Below are 18,350 nucleotides of genomic sequence, written 5' to 3'. Positions count from 1 at the left end.
ATTAATTCAATTTTTGAAAAATAATTTTAAATACCTTTAATTTTTAAACAAGGACTGACTAGTAAAAGGGTCTAAATTGTGAGTTTTTAAAAGGCAATTAAGCCAAAAACTTTAAAACACCCTATATCTTCCCCCCACCTAGTTTTATTTTCACGTTAGTTTTCTTATCCCTCATTCTTATATCGTCCTTTGCATCCCAAACTCCACTTTGTCAATTTTTTTATTCCCAAACTTAATTCCATTGATTTCTATCATCCTCCTAGTCATAAACCTCCATAGATGTTAAGAAAAACACCCAAAAACATCATAGTTTTCTCCATTGTCAAGCTTTTAGGTTTTTGATCAAATGCTTAGTTTTTTAGCAACTAAGGTAACGATTTAATTCCTAATTAGTTTTAAATGATATATGGTCTTTTCAATTGAATTCTTACTGAATAAATTCCATGTTTTAAATAAAAGTCAAATTTTGGATTATTAATGGTGGATTTTGGGATTTTGGGTAAAAATGTAGTTTCAAAGTGTTTTTCAACTTACTTTAACATGATTAGAAGGTTTCTAAACTTTATTTAAAGTTTTGTTAAGGATGTCAAAGGTTTTAATGAGTTTTCATGAAAAATGCCTATTGTTTGTGAAAATATTTTGATACTATGAACTAAGTAGTTTTGCAAAGTTTAAAGGTTGAGAATATTGTAGGTAAATAATTAGATGAATGTAATTTGTTTCAGGCAAAAATATTAAGTATAGACCAAGATATTTGAATTTTAAGTTTTCTATGTTGAGGTTTCGGTCAAAAGAGAACCGTACTTAGGCTTGTGTTTTTGGATTGTTTGATGTGAGTCTTTGGCTGAATGTTGTTTGTTTTTTTGTGTGATTAACTTTATCGAAGCATTGGAATTGATAGGACCTTCTACGAGTAGAGATAAAGGCAAAGAAAAACTAGTTTGAGCATTCAGCTTTTCGGTGAAGCGTAATTGGTGAGTGTTTGGAATAATTGCTTGTGGACATGATTCAATGCATTATTTGGGAATTTAGTTGTAACCTAAACCCTTGCTCTAAATTCTAAGTGTAAGCTTTCTCGTACTCATGTTTAACTTGTGAAATATGTGCTTGTGTTATTATAAAAATGTGAATTGAGATGAGATGCAATTACATGTGGCATGTGCCCATGATTATTGTTATGAAAGTGTATATGCAAGCATGTCAAACATGCCAAGTGATAGTGATAATTATGTGCTTATGATGTAAATATGCAGTGATAGTGAATGGTAAATTGGTAAGTAATATATGTGTGATTAATAACAGATATTTTGACCTTGTGATTCTTGAAACTGTTGTATATAGTTGGCATGCCATATGATTGTGAGTACTCACTTATAAGTTATATGATTTGGGCATTAAGGCCCTAAAACATGTTGGAGACATAAGAGAATGTGAGCTAAGCTCCATTCAACGGGACATGCTTGGTGTGTTGGAGAGCATTAGCTTTATTCTTCACTTTTGGGACATGTTTGACTTTATGAGTCTATGTGGCGTGTTAAAGATCCGTGTATCCAATGAAAGGTGATAGTGCCCACTTTTACGTTTCATAGCTCAAGTGCCAATTTATCTATAAACATGTTTTTGAGTATTATGATATATGCTTAATGTTATGTGATTATATGAGTATTGTGATATATGCTTGAATGTTATGTGATTATACGAGTATTGTGATATATGCTTAAATGTTATGTGATTATATGTATAATGTGACATATGCTTAAAAGTGAATATGATTACCATGTAAATGAACTAGTAAATAATGCACGAGTAAGTATAATATGACACTAGAGTTGGAACTATTGAGGTTGTGTTATATGGTTGTTTCGTTAATTCTTGATGAATGGTTTGCATGGCAGTTGTTCTAGGCATTCACTAAGCTTGTTAAACTCACCCACTCCTTTGAAACCTTTACAGAGTAGTTAAGTGTCGGTGTGAGCGGTGTGGTTTCCAATGGGTGATCTAAGCAAGTTATTTTCCATTATTTCATAGGTGTTATTGCTATTTGTTTTTGTTTTGGGAATAAGCTAATGTGGTAGACTTTTACTGATATTTTCCATGATGTTTTGGATGCTTCCATAGATTATTTGCTCCTAAGTGTATGAGATTCATTTCGTATTACATTGATTATTGCTTGGACTTACTCTCAAAGTTTGAGACTATTACTATAGTCGTTTGATGTTTATTTGATGATGATATGATAACATGATGAATTGGTATGAGTTGGAATGACTTATACGCTTAAAAATGTGGTATTTTTCTTGTCTGAAGTAGAGGTATAGATATTCGTGTTGAAGAAACGATACCTCTATGATTTTGAAATGTGTAGGAACCAGAATCATAAATTGGTACCAATACCTTATCACGAGTATTGATACTCGGGGTAAAATTACCAACACTTTTCAAAAGGTACCGATAATTTCTAGATTTTTATTTTTGAGCAAGAAACAGAATGTTGTTTTGGTATCAATTTTCCAAGCGATATCAATACCATTTAAAGGAAATATTAATACCTATGTGCCAGTATCGATACCTACGTAGTCAATTTTGTAATTTTGCTAAATGGTCTCTATGCATGTTTAATTATTATTATAAGAGTATTTGATGTATGATTAGCATGTAACGATGATAACTAAAGAGTAAGATTAACTTAAAACCAATACGAATGATAATATGAAAGACGTTTCTATTAGAATGAGCTTTTATTTGTTGTGTATGACATGAGACGGTGGTGTGGCATCCTGATATTTGGGCCAGGTGGTCGAGCCGGGTATAGGGTGTTACACAACATATACATGTATGGACACTATATTTCTAATATGGTTAATCATTTATGAATGATGAACTATCATAGCAAACACTCAGTCCTTTACTAAAATCTAACCCACCTTCACAGTATACAAAGTTATTCACAAATCTATACCTAGCTTCCACTACCATCTCAGACAAAGTGTAATAACACAAGAAATCTGGGTCAAAGTCCCATTGCAACACTTCCCCTCCTACATAGGTTACGCAAGGGTCTGTGAAAAAAGTTCCACCCAAATGCATATGCACCACACATTTATCCCAAGTCATGATAAAACACTACATAGACAAAATTAGTTAGATAATAAAGTTAGTTACATAATGGAAACAGTAATAAACATAACATACATGACATAAATAGTAATATACATAACATACAAAATATCCATACTAATATACATACATAACAGACATACTAATATAGAAATTAACTGACGTTTAAGCCTCAATCAATTTCTCCATAAAAAAATATTCCATTCAGTATGGAGTTCTTTGCATACACACGAATGTTGGAAACACGGAAATTTACATATTTTTACATACCCTTTTTAACATAAAATCATACAATTTTGATAAAATTCTTGTCGAAAAAATAATTAATTTTTACAAAATAATTAAAGTGCACTTTAAATAATGAACAGGTTGAATTTTAGTTAATTTTATAATTAAATTTGATGAATTTTGGTTATTTTCAACAGATTTGCACAAAGGGCGAAAAATGGCTTGGCAGACACTGCTAGAAGCGTAAAATCGAGAAGCAATTTAAAGTATCGAGGCGAACTGAACTTCAGCCTAAGATAGTCTGAAATTATATGTATTAATTCATAATATAATTAATTTTAATTTATATGCAATTTAATTTGGGTTAATAAATTATTATTAATTATTTATGAAAAAGTGGTCTAGTTGAACTGAACCGAGTGAACCGAACCGACCAAGAAATGGACAGCCCAAAAACCGTCCCAAGAGCTGAACCAAATAAGATTATTATTTGATTATTTAATCTTGAAAAGAGGCCCTTGAAGACTTGTTCAAGTTGCATTCAAACCCCTCCACAATTGGTGACTATATAAACTTGTCCCAAGCCTAAATTAGAAAAGTTGAAACTATCACCTTGCCACATGTGTGGCCAGCCAAGGGAGGGCTATTTGGCTGATAATTTTAGCTATTTTTAGCATCCTTCCTCAGCTATAAAAAACCCTTTAGGCTGGTCATTTTGAAAACACACCTCAAGCATTCACATCTTTCCTTTCTTCTCTCCACTTTCTCTCTTCTTTCCATTCCAAATCCCTTGCTCTTTTTTCGATTTATCCTCTTAGGAAAGGGGCATACATCAGCTATTTGATGCAGTAATTAAGTGTTCATAGCAGCCTTGGTCGACGATGACAACGGAGAAGGAAGAATGAAGCAAGTAGTCAAGCCACGAGAAAACACCGAATTTGATTCTTGTTCCCTATCTCTTTAATTTTTGTTGTTGTTATTCTGAACATATCTATGAATATTTATGTTGTTGAACTAGTTAATTTAATCAATTTAGCTTGAAATTAATTCATGTTAGGTTGATTGCATTCTGTTTGTTAAAATTATTAAAATTGTGTTTCTGTTGTTAAAAACCTCGGTAAGATGCTTGATTAAGTAAAATTATGACTAAGTTATTCTTGCATTACAATTGTTAGGTAACTAATGAATTAATTATTTAAATGGATTGAAATTGTAATTAATGGACACAGTACTTAATCAATGCATGTTTAATCATCTAAGGTAGCTGAGGGTTAGATTAGCAACAGTATCTAACGATACATTTGCCTTGCATAACTTGCAAGATTATTATGATTAAACTATTTCAAGGTAAGGATACTTTGTTACCTCACATAGTCTTTTATGTGCTTATTAAATTGAGTTAATTGTTTGAATTGAAATAGGGATATGTACAAGAGATTATTTCAATTTAATAAGTTTGTATGTGCAATAACATATTTGCCTATTAAGATTTGTTTAATCGGTTGATTTGACATAGGGATATAGTCTAGAGATATATGGATTTTGGTAGGTGAGTATGTTCATAATTTATCAAATTACCGAGTTTTCGTGAACTTATTTGTAACAATATAAACATGAGTTTAATAATTCTAAGTTAAGAAATGTAATTAATCTAACACAATTATGTCATTTTGATTAAAATCGTATTTTGAAATCGTGCATTTGAGTTTCATTTATTTAGTTTACTTTGTTTAAAATCTTAGTTTTTAATCACCCTCTACAAACAAAATATTTTTTCTTCACCAAAGTGTTTTAAATAGCATTCATAAATATTTCTTTTCACAATCCCTGTGGGTACGATAACTCGACATTTACTTATCACTTTATTACTTGTTGCGGTTGTGTACACTTGCACACTTTCGTCGTTCCAAGTTTTTGGCGCCGTTGTCGGGGACTGTGTTTTAAAAAAGTCATTATTTGTGAAGTTGTTAGTTTTCCATTTTGGTTTATTTTTCTGTTTAAATTTTAACTTAGTTAATTTTTTTGTGATTATTTCATGTGTTTATGAGTATTGATCGAATATTGATTTATTCCCTGCAGACCCTAAGATTGAATGAACTTTTGACAGCGAATAAGACAAGCAAGTCAGAGAAGGACTGAAGAGATGGACTTCGAAAATCTGAATTAAGGAAATGGAGCAAACCTTGCTCAAAATCCTATCCTTATTGTTGATGATAGGGATAGAGCATTCAGACAGTATATGGTGCCAATATTTCATGATCTTAATCTAGGTATTAGGAGACCCGAAATTGAGGCACAACAGTTCGAGTTGAAGCTAGTCAAGTTCCAGATGCTTCAGACAGTGGGCCAATTCAGTGGAATGCATACTGAAGATCCTCACCTACACTTAAGACTATTTGTGGAGGTGGGCGATTCTTTCCAGTTAGCCGAAGTACTCGAAGATTCATTACGATTGAAGCTGTTCCCATATTCACTAAGGGACAGAGCTTGAGCTTGGTTGAACTCATTACCACCAAATTCAATTTCAACATGGCAAGTGTATGCAGAAAAATTCCTTATGAAGTATTTCTCCCCTAGCAAGAATGCTAAGTTGAGGAACAAGATCATTGCTTTCTAAAGAATGGATGATGAGCATTGTATGAAGCATGGGAAAGATACAAAGAATTATTACAAAAGTGCCCTCATCACGGAATCCCACATGCATACAAATTGGGACATTTCACAATGGTCTCAATGCTCACACGAGGATGGTAGTGGACGCCTCTACTAGTGGTGCTCTCCTTTCTAAGTCTTAAAATGAGGCTTAAGAAATCATTGAGAGGATTGCCAGTAAAAATTATCAATTGCCAACCAATCGAGTAGCATTAGGAAGATAAGTCACTGGAATACATAAAGTAGACGCTCTTACTTCACTCGCATCTCAAGTATCATCAATATCCTCAGTATTAAAAAATCTTACTACTAATGGGTGTAATAGTTTTATAGCACAACCACTGAATCAATTTGAAAATGTAGCATGTGTTTATTATGGGGAAGGACATTTGTACGAAGAATGTCCATCGAACCCAGGATCTGTGTATTACATGGGCAACCCGAACCAAAATTGAGGAAGGCAAGGGCCGCAATCTAATTTCTATAACCCATCATGGTGAAACCAGCCGAATTTTTCCTGGAGTAAGCAAGGGGTAGGAACCAGTAAGAATTATGTCCAACCTAGATCGACCCAGCCAACTAGTTTTTCCCAACAAGCTCAAAAACCAACCCAAGCTGAACCATCCAATAGCCTAGAGAATCTATTGAATGCATACATGGTGAAAAATGATGCCTCTCTTAGGAATTTGGAGAATCAAGTGGGTCAACTTGCAACTAAACTGAGAAACTGACCACAAGGTGTTTTACCTAGTGATACAGAGAACCTGAGGAATCCAGGGAAGGAACATTGTAAAGCGTTAACGTTAAGGAGCAGAAAGACTTTAGAGCCCAATTCTGTCAAAGTTGAGAAGGATCCAACTGACGCTCAAGACTCAGAGGAAGTTCAACCGCTTCGAGTTTCACCAGAAGTTGAATCTGCAAAATCTGACAAGGTATCTTTTGAACTAGCTAATTCTTATCAATTAATTCCGTTAGATGTCGAATTGCCACAGAAAACAAATCAACTAGTTCCAGTAAAGAAACCTCCACCACCCTACCCTCAAAGACTTCAGAAGCAGAAGCAGGAAATCCAATTCAAAAGTTCCTAGACGTACTCAAGCAACTTCATATCAACATCCCGTTGGTTGAAGCACTTGAACAAATGTCGAACTACGTCAAATTCATGAAGGGTATCCTATCTAAAAAATGAAGGCTTAGAGAATTTGAGACGGTAGCCCTAATGAAGGAATGCAGAGCATATATTCAAGACAAACTACCCCCAAAATTGAAGAATCCTAGATGTTTTACCATACCTTGCAATATTTGAGCAACATATTGTGGTAAGGCACTATGTGACTTGGGTGCGAGTATTAACTTGATGCCCATTAGGAAGTTGGGGATAGGTGAAGTTAGACCTACTACGGTTACACTTCAATTAGCAGATCGATCCTTAGTACATCCAGAAGGAAAAATCAAGGATGTATTGGTACGTGTAGACAAATTTATCTTCCCTACTGACATTGTAATTCTAGACTTTGAAGCAGACAAAGAGGTGCCAATCATCCTAGGAAGACCATTCTTAGCAACCAGAATGACCCTTATTGATGTGTAGAATGACAAGCTTACTATGCATGTTCAGGATGATCAGGTAACATTTAACTTTTTTAAGTCCATGCGATTTCCTGACACAATTGATGACTGTTTTGCAGTGTCCGATTTAGAGAATTTAATCGTTGTGAAGGAACTCAATTATTTTGAGGACCCATTGGAACAAATTTTGACATCAGATCCTCCAAATGATGAAGAGGAGGATGAATACTTAACTATATTAGAAGCTAATCAAAGAGGATTGAATCCGCAATCCCACTTTGAATCTTTGTCGTTAGAGAAAATGGATCATGCCCATCCAAAATGGTCAATTGAGGAGCCACCTAAATTAGAACTGAAGGTACTTCCCTTACATTTGAAATATGTTTATTTAGGTAACTCTTTTACTCTGACTGTGATTATTTCAGCAAGATTAACTACTAAGCAAGAAGAGAAACTCATCTTGATGTTGAAACAATTCAAGAAGGCCATCGGATGGACCATAGCCAATATTCGCAGAATTAGTCCATCTGTATGCATGCACAAGATTATCTTAGAAGATGGTGAAAAGGGACGATTGATGGATAATGAAGACTGAACCCCATCATGAAGGACGTAGTCAAGAAAGAAATCATCAAGCGGTTAGATACGGGTATAATTTACCACATCTCAGATAGTTCATGGGTAAGTTCGGTCCAGTGCGTGCCAAAGAAAGGAGTATCACGTTCATTGGAAACAAGAATAACGAGTTGATACCGGCTAGAACGGTTATGAGATGGAGAATTTGCATCGATTATCGGAAGCTAAACAAGGCAACTAGGAAAGATCACTTTCCTTTTCCGTTTTTGGACCAGATGCTAGATAGACTCGCAGGGTGAGACTATTACTATTTTCTAGATGGATACTCGGGGTATAATCAGATTACAATAGCACTGGAAGATCAGCACAAGACAACATTCACCTGCCCGTACAGTACAGTGGCATTTAGGCGCACGGCATTTGGTTTATGTAATGCACCTGTTACATTTCAAAGATGTATGATGTTTATTTTTACTGACATGGTTGAAAAATATTTGGAAGTTTTTATGGATGATTTTTCAATATTCGGAGATACATATGATGATTGCTTAGCCATTCTGCCAAGGTACTAAGGTGATGAGAAGAAACAAACCTTGTAGTGTCATTCCATGGTACGAGAAGGTATTGTTCTAGGGAATCGGATAACAAGACATGGAATCGAGGTAGATAAAGCAAGGTAGATGTTATTGAGAAACTCCCACCTCCAATATCTATAAAGGGTGTTAGGAGCTTTTTGGGCCACACCGGTTTCTATCGAAGATTCATCAAAGACTTCTCCAAAGTTGCTAAACCCTTATGCAAATTATTGGAGAAGGACAAGACGTTTAAATTTGATGAGGAGTGCTTAAGAGCTTTCAACAAGTAGAAGAGTCGCTTAGTCTCGGCACCCATAATAGTCACACCAGACTGGGATTTTCCATTTTAAATTGATGTGTGACGGAAGTGACTTCATGATCAGAGCTGTCATGGGTCAGCAAAGGAATAAAGTTTTTCATCTCTTCTACTATGCGAGTCAGACTTTGATAGGAACTCAACTGAATTACATGGTAACAGAAAAAGAGTTACTTGCTATTGTGTTTGCTTTTGACAAGTTTCAATCTTATCTTATAGGTACCAAAGTGACTGTGTATACGAACCACTCAACAATTAAGTATTTACTTGCCAAGAAAGACACTAAGCCGAGATTGATCCGATGGGTACTTTTACTTAAAGAGTTCGATCTAGAAATTCAAGATCAAAAGAGAATGGAATACCAAGTAGCAGACCACTTGTCCAGATTGGAGCTGCAAGAAGGGAACTCTCCTTTTATACCAATTCGAGAAATGTTTCCAGATGAACACATACTAAAGGTAAATCATGTCCATAATACCCCTTGGTTTGCTGATATTGCTACCTTTTTAGCTTGTGGTTTGATGCCGATTGATAAGACGTATCATCAAAAGAAAAAGTTTCTTCACGATGTGAAATGTTATTTTTGGGAAGAACTATATTTGTTTAAAAAATGTGCAGATCAAATGATCAGGAGATGCGTGGCAGAAAATGAAGTACATAAGATTTTATACCATTGTCACTCAGCTCTTAGTAGGGGACACTTCGGTGGTACACGTACTGTAGCCAAGGCATTGCAAGCCAAATTCTTTTGGCCAACACTATTCAAAGATGCATATGCTTACGTAACGAGTTGTGATCGATGTCAAAGGGTCAAAAATGTCACCAACAGAAATGAGATGCCTCGAACAAACATGATTGAGGTAGAATTATTCGATGTTTGGGGTATTGACTTTCTTGGTCCTTTCCCTCCGTCTTTTGGTCACAAGTATATATTAGTAGCAGTAGACTATGTGTCTAAGTGGGTTGAGGCAGAGGCTTATCCGACAAACGATGCTAAGGTTGTAATAAAGTTTTTGCAGAAACATGTGTTCACAAGGTTTGGAACCCCAAGAGCCATCATCAGTGATGAAGGGTCCATTTTGTGAACAGGTGGTTGAAATGGTTATTAGATAAACATGGAGTGAAACACAAGGTCACTACAGCTTACCATCCGTAGACGAATAGGGAAGCTGAACTGGCAAACAAGGAATCAAAGGCATACTTAATAAGTTAGTTTGCCCGAACTGACGAGATTGGTCCAAAAGACTAAATGATGCTTTTTGGGCTTAACGGACAACATAAGACACCTTTAGGGATGTCACCCTATAGGTTAGTCTTTGGGAAAGCCTTCCATCTACCCTTGGAGTTAGAACACAAAGCTTACTGGGCTCTCCAACGACTTAACTTGGATCTTAAAAGTGCCAAAGAGAAATGGATGCTTCAACTTAACGAGTTAGAAGAATTTCGAATGTTTTCATATGAGAATGCCAAATTACTTAAGGAGAGACTCAAAAAATGGCATGACAAGCACATTCGAGTTCGAGAATTTGAAGCAAGTCAGCAAGTCTTGTTATTCAATTCCAGATTAAGGTACTTTCCAGGTAAGTTAAAATCACATTGGTCTGGTCTATTTATGATTCATCAAGTCTATCCATATGGAGTTGTTGAACTTCAAGGTAAGGAAGGTAATTTTCGAGCTAATGCTCAACGCTTGAAACATTACTGGGGAGATAAAATTGAACGAAATCAAATCTTGTTCATTTTATCAGATATTAAAGTTTTCTTGTTCTTTTGTTTGAATAAATGATTTAGGGTATATTTTTGGGATTAGTATGTTTAAATAAATTCTGCCTAGGAGATTGGAACTTAAGCGGGACTGCTTATGACCTCTCCAATCTTTCCTGGGAATTGATTTTAACATAATTTCCCAAGAAATTATTCCCTAAATGACAAAATAAATTTTTAGTTTTTCAAATAAAAGGGTCAATTTTGATCCAGGTTTTATGTTGCAACTCAATTTTGAATTTTCATTAAGTCTAGGAACTTAATTGAATTATTTTCAAAATTTGGTTGCTCTTTTTGTAAATATTAAAAATTAGATGCCTCTTTTGTAAATATTTTTAAAAAGCATCTAGAATAAATATTTTTAGTTCAATAAAAAAAGAAAAAAAGAAAAGATGATAATTATTAATATATAATTATATCCATTATATTATATATATTAATTATTATCAACTTAATTTAGAGTTAGGATTAGTTTTAATTTAATCATATTTTATTCAATAAGTTTTTATCTTAATAAATTAATAGCAAATAATAATTTAATATTCATTATATTAATTATTAAATGTTATTTACTTTGAGTAGAATTAGAACTTAAAAGTTTTAAGAATTCTACTCTAGCTTCTACTCCTTTCACTATAAATTCCACCCATCTATTCTTTCTTTTTTTTCATTCGTACACCATTCCCTCTAAAAACACCAAAACCCTTAATTGTCGAAACCTCCTAATAATTCCTTGGCCCTAGCATCGCCCAGCTGATCGGTCAGCAGCACCCCGCGCGCACCCACACTAGGCCTGCTCAACGACCCACACGCTGCTCACATCCATCCCCTGCTGCGCACTGCTGCCTTGCATACCCAAGCGGCACACCACCCTTTCACCCATCCTTAGCCAAAAACCCCTCAACCTATTTTAATTTGCCATCTTTTGATTCAAAATTATTTTTCTTAAGAGCTCTTAATTTTTACAAAAAAGGTGGTAAGACCAATTTTTCTTCTAAATTTTAATTTAATTATCTAATTTTTCTATTTATTGAATTATTAATATTTTATATTAATTAAATTTTTGAGAAAATAATTGTTACCATCTTATGATCAAGTTAATCATGCCTCACAAGAGATCTCATGCATCTGCCCAAATTGACGAATCACAAAACAAGTTCCATTGTGAAGAAGCTAAAGCAAGATACGAGAGTATCTTCAAGAATCAACAGATGCATCCAGAGAAAGGTTTCACATAGAAAGAAAGCAACTATATTGGTTTTATGGCGTGTATTCGTCAGGTTGCTGAAACTCTCAATTGGGAGTTGTTTTGTGAGAAGAGACCTAGTGTGGATAAGGAGTTAGTATGCGAATTCTATGTGAATTTAACCTCAAGCGAGTTGACGGAAGTTCTAGTTCGCGGAATCAAGGTACCAATAACTTCAAACACTATTAATGAGTTCTTTGAATTGCCTGATTTCAAAAACAACGAATATTCCTCCTTGATGAGCAATATAGAGTCTGAAAATTTGCAAGAATTTCTCAAGGAACTTACAGTTCCAGGTTCTAAGTGGGCTGTGTCAAAGTAAGGAATCCACACTTTTCGAAGAGAATATTTGACACTATTCGCAAAGGTATGGTTCTACTTCATCCGATTCAGTCTTATGCCTAGCTCACATGGAACTATAATCTCATTAGAGCGAATGGTCTTATTATACTCGATTTTAACTAGGAAGACCATTGATGTGGGAAAAATCATCCTGAGGGAAATGCGAAATTGTGTCGTTAAACGTTCACGTTCTGGCCCAGCTTACTTTCCCTTTACGATAACAATTCTGTGCTTGAAATCTAAAATTCTTGCAAACATAAAGAAGACAGGCTATAGCCAGGGCACAATCACAGATTGGGGCCTCTATCGAATAGCTAGAGACTTTGTTCTACAGCAACGAGTTGAAGAAAGTGAGGATCTCAAAAATCCCATAGAGATCGAGTCAATGCAATTAGCTGAAGTCCCTGATAAGGTGGAACCAATGGAATCAGAAGCTGAACCTGATATCGAGACTTTAATGTTCAGAACTCAACCGCCTCGCCCAGATCTTCGAGATGGGATATCAAAGTTAATGGACATAATGCAACATATGCAATGGTAGCAACAAGCTTATTGGAAATACCCAAAAATAAGGGATGACTCGATGAGAAGTGCTCTTACAAAAATTTACAATAACCCATTTATTTTTGGGCCTGAGTTCCCAGATTACATATTTGAACCATAGAGCCCATTATCGGAAAAGGAGCGAAGCGATTCATGCAAAGACAATAATGATGGAGCAAAAGATTAGTCAAATTCAGAAGGGTCTGAAAATAAATAAAGGGGGATCTCGACTTTATTTTATTTATGTTCTTAGGTTATTTTAGAATAAAGTTAATTAGGAATTTTTTATTAATAAAACAAGTGATGGAAATCATTAATAAAATTGAACAAGTCACGAAGTATAAAGTGTGGCAATGGATATATACATGTCTAGGATTGGATTTAGAAAGAGCTTGGTACTTAGCAGTCAAATTGACTCACCTCATCTTTTCTAGAATCCTACCTGGTGTATAGTATCTATTCAATTTAAACAATGAGGACATTGTTCATTTTAAGTAGGGGGATCAAAAATTGAAATTATTTCCACTCAGAATAAATAGTTCTTTTAATTATGATTAAGATATATTTTTTTCAATAATTTGAAATTTTGTTAAGTATGTTAAACTTCAGTATAAATAAATTTATATTATTTCAATAAATTATTATGTTAGCTGAATAATGATATAAAGGTATTTTTCATAAAGCATGCAAATCGTACCATAAAATTTTTAGTTCCTTAAGAAAAGTAGGCATGCATGAAAGTTTAAGTCTCTAGAATTGACTTAGTAGTTTCTTGAGGCGAAATCCTAGGAAGCATGGAATGTTGAAAATGATTTAGGCAACTCTTGTTTGGACCGTTTGAGCCTTTCAAGCCAACCTTGATGAAATTTTATCCTTTGAAACCCAACTTTGAGACTACATGGCCTAATTTTATTTAAACCCTTGCAATATTTAGTCATCGCTTCTCTCTTAATTATCTTTAAATTGTCCCAAACGCTAGATTCAGTACTATTCAAAATATTCTTTGAAAATAAGTTTAGGGGAGTTGAAAGAAGTATCAAATGCTCTAAAAATTGTAGTACATATACTAAAATTCTCAACAAAAAAAAAGAGATCACATGTACTTGAAAAAAATAGATGTACAAAGAAGCATGTGAAAGAAAAGTAAGTTGGTGTATTGAGAGAAATTATTCCAAAGGTCCGATTGAAGCTAAGTCTAAGGTTTAAAAGCCTAAATTTATCTATCTTTTACCTACCTCTAGCCTAGCTACGTTAGTGGAGAGAAATTGCTATGTTCAACATATGAAGGCATAAGATAAACTTAATGATTACAGCTTAATCTTGAATAAGGAAATAAAATCAAATTGGTAAGGGTTAACATGTCTTGTTAAGGAAACATTTAATCTAATTGTACTATCATAATAGTTTTTGAGATTAATTTGAACGATATGTATACTTAAGTAGCATAACTATAAAATTTCTTGTTTTTGAGCATAAGTATATTAAATAAATAATTCTGGGAAGAATGTTATTCAGAAAAAAAATTTCAAAGGTTTTTTCTGAGTAATTCTTTTAAGTTTTGCATTACTCGGGACGAGCAATTAATTAAGCTTGGGGGTGTGGAAACACGAAAATTTACACACTTTTACATACCCTTTTTAATTTAAAATGATACAGTTTCGATAAAATTTTTATCGAAAAAATAATTAAAGTGCACTTAAAATATGAACATGTTGAATTTTAGTTAATTTTATAAATAATTTTGATGAATTTTGGTTATTTTTGACAGATTTGCACAAGGGGCGAAAAATGGTTCGGCAGACATTGCTAGAAGCGCAAAACCGAGAAGCAATTTAAAGTATCGAGGTGAACTAAATTTCAGCCTAAGACAGTCCAAAATTATATGTATTAATTCAAAATATAATTAATTTTAATTTATATCCAATTTAATTTGGGTTAATAAATTATTTTTAATTAATTATGAAAAAGTGGTCCAGTTGAACTGAACTGAGTGAACCGAACCGACCAAGAAATGGACAGGCCAAAAATCATCCCAAGAGCTTACCCAAATCAAATTATTAGCTGATTATTAAGCTCGCAAAGAGGCCCTTGAAGACTTGCTCAAGTTGCATTCAAACCCCTCCACAATTGGTGGCTTCATAGCTTTGACCCTAGCCTAAATTAGCAAAGTTGAAACTATCAACCTTGCCACATGTGTGGCTGGCTAAGGGAGGGCTCTTTGGCTGATAATTTTAGTTATTTTTAGCATCCCTCCTCATCTATAAAAACCCTCTAAGGCTGTTCATTTTGAAAACACATCTCAAGCATTTACATCTTTCCTCTCTTCACTCCACTTTCTCTCTTCTTTCCATTCCAAAATTCCCTTGCTCTTTTTCTGATTTCTCCTCTTGGGATAGGGGCATCCATGAGCTATTTGGAGCAAAAATTAAGTCTTCATAGCAGCCTTGGTCGACCAGTACAACGGAGAAGGAAGAACAGAGAAACTAGTCAACCCATAGGAAAACACCGGATTTGATTCTTGTTCCCTATCTCTTTAATTTTTGTTGTTGTTATGCTGAACATATCTATGAATATTTATGTTGTTGAACTAGTTAATTTAATCAATTTAGCTTGAAATTAATTCATGTTAGGTTGATTTCATTCTGTTTGTTAAAATTATTAAAATTGTGTTTCTGTTGTTAAAAACCTCGGTAAGATGCTTGATTAAGTAAAATTATGACTAACTTATTCTTGCATTACAATTGTTACGCAAGTAATGAATTAATTATTTAAATGGATTGAAATTGTAATTAATGGACACAGTACTAAATCAGTGCATGTTTAATCATCTAAGGTAGTTGAGGGTTAGATTAGCAACGGTATCTGACGATACATTTGCCTTGCATAACTTGCAAGATTATTGTGATTAAACTGTTTCAAGGTAAGGATACTTTGTTACCTCACATAGTCTTTTATGTTCTTATTAAATCGAGTTAAGTGTTTGAATTGACATAGGGATATGTACAAGAGATTATTTCGATTTAATAAGTATCTATGTGCAATAACATATTTGCCTATTAAGATTTGTTTAATCGGTTGAATTGACATAGGGATATAGTTAAGAGATAAATAGATTGTGTACACTTGCACATTTTCGTCGTTCTAAATGCAAAAAAAAATAAAGTGAAAATAAGTTATAGTACGAATAAAATATCTTATCAAGGAAAACCCTAAGCATTGATAAAAATTGGTTCAACATTAAACCAACACTAAGAAACATTAAAAACTGTTAAACAGTTTTTAAACCAGAAAATCAATGGTCCCAAAAAAAAATGTCACTTTCTGAGAATGAGTCAAAATCCAAGCTGTGGGAAAAACAAAAACTTTCTATATTTAAAAAAAACACTATAAAAAGCACATCGAGAAACCAATAAAAAATTTTTTAAAAAGAACTTATGCTTTTAAAATGGAAAAAATAAACCAAAAAGTCTGAGTAAAATACCAATAATCGATGACGAAAATAGGGTAATCTTGATTTTAATACCACTTCACTGAGATGAATTGCGGAGTAACCGATTATGAAACAAAGCTTCTTTTAGTGAGATGATGAAGATTTTTTTTAGATGGCTAGGTAATCGAAAAGGTTTCTAAGATGGCTGAAGGATGAAATCGAAAGGGTTTTTGCACAAATGTTGAAGGATGGAAACATTTGGTGAAAGGATTCAATGTGAATAAAATAAAGAATCAGAGAGCTTTTGATGTTGAAGGATGGAAATGTTGTTAGAGTATGCCCAAAGACCAATCATGAGTTGATTGTAATCACATGCTCATTTTACCTTGTTTATTAATATAAGGCATTGAATTTATTATTTCAAATTCTTTTTCTATGTATATAAATAAACTGAATTGAAATAAAGTCCTAAGAAAATATAATTATTCTTAAAAGATCATTGGTCAAGTATTATTGTGGCTTGGACAACAACAATGTATTGAGACTAATGTGTAGTTGATTTATGACAAAGAGTTGTCATTGACATAGAGATGTCAAAATCAATACATGAGTATGTGTTAGAGAACAACATATTGAACTAACCCGCTATGAGTATGTTTCTTGGATTATCATGTAATAGTCACAATATTACTTATAGTGATAACTATGTATATGATCCTCAGACTTGAGATCATAATTGTCCCAACATCGCAAGTCGTATATTTTGATACAGTCAAAACGTCTACTGTAACAGGTTGTACAATCAAGATTGATGTTGGATATACCACAATCCATGTAGTGTGATATGGTTGATCAAGATAGGATTTACCCTCCTACATAATGGGAGCAATATCTTAGGCCTATTGATGGAGTGAGACTAGAAATGCATGACCATGCTCGAAGAAGTTGATATGAGATATCACACTTATTTGTTTATTGTAGTCTACTCAGAAAATCAAGAAATATGATATTGGACTATACAAGTGTGACTATTGCATGACTTGTGTCCAATCTAGATATAAAGGATAAAATGATATCATAAATGAAAAGATTATCACAAAAAAGTTATGTCGAACCACGACTTCTTCTAACTTGGGTGGCAATGATGCATTGCTAGATACCACTCATTGTCTGTAATGTTAGAAACGTTCTATTATTATTACCAATGTTACAAGAGCCTATAAGGTCACACCCTATAATTGAAACGAACAGAATCTAAATACATTTGGTATTCCATTTAGTTGCCTCATGAATTAAATTAATTATTAATTTAATTTAAATTGATAGATAAATATAAAAAAGATTTATGTACAAACTTGTTTATACAAACAGAGAACATAGATAAAATTAATATATGAATTTGATTCATACAAAATATTAATTGTATATATTTCATCAGATTTATTAATATAACAGTTATATTAATTAATTTTGATCAAAATATAAAAGACATGAAATTTTTTTTTTGGAATGAATACAATTAATATATGAATTTCATTCATACAAAATATTAATTGTATATATTTTATTGAATTTATTAATATAAATAGTTATATTAATTAATTTCAGTCAAAATATAAAAGACATGGAAATTAATATTCTTTTGGAAAGAATATAATTAATATAAGAATTTGATTCATAAAAAATATTAATTGTATATATTTGATTGAATTTATTAATATAAGCAATTATATTAATTAATTTTGCTCAAAATATAAAACACATGGAAATTAATATTCTTTTGGAAAGAATATAATTAATATATGAATTTGATTCATACAAAATATTAATTGTATATATTTTACTGAATTTATTAATATAAACAGTTGTATTAATTAATTTCTGCCAAAATATAAAAGATATGGAAATTAATTTTTTTGGAAAGAATATAATTCCTTTTCCTAACTTTTCATTTCTATTTTCTATTAATAAGGGAATAATCCTATATTCTTT

General features: G+C 33.1%; 1 non-coding gene across 1 annotated transcript; it reads right to left on the bottom strand.

Moving 5' to 3' along the window:
* Positions 1-5,932: 5,932 nt before the first annotated feature.
* On the bottom strand, positions 5,933-6,038 carry LOC121225969 (small nucleolar RNA R71). Its single transcript, XR_005923871.1, has one exon. It is a non-coding gene; the product is annotated as a small nucleolar RNA R71 (small nucleolar RNA).
* Between the last annotated feature and the right edge of the window lie 12,312 nt (positions 6,039-18,350).

The sequence above is a fragment of the Gossypium hirsutum genome, chromosome D13 (assembly GCF_007990345.1).
Source record: "Gossypium hirsutum isolate 1008001.06 chromosome D13, Gossypium_hirsutum_v2.1, whole genome shotgun sequence".
In the NCBI taxonomy this organism is placed as follows: domain Eukaryota; kingdom Viridiplantae; phylum Streptophyta; class Magnoliopsida; order Malvales; family Malvaceae; genus Gossypium; species Gossypium hirsutum.
Note: the sequence above shows the minus strand (reverse complement) of the source record. Positions and strands in the feature narration are given on the sequence as shown.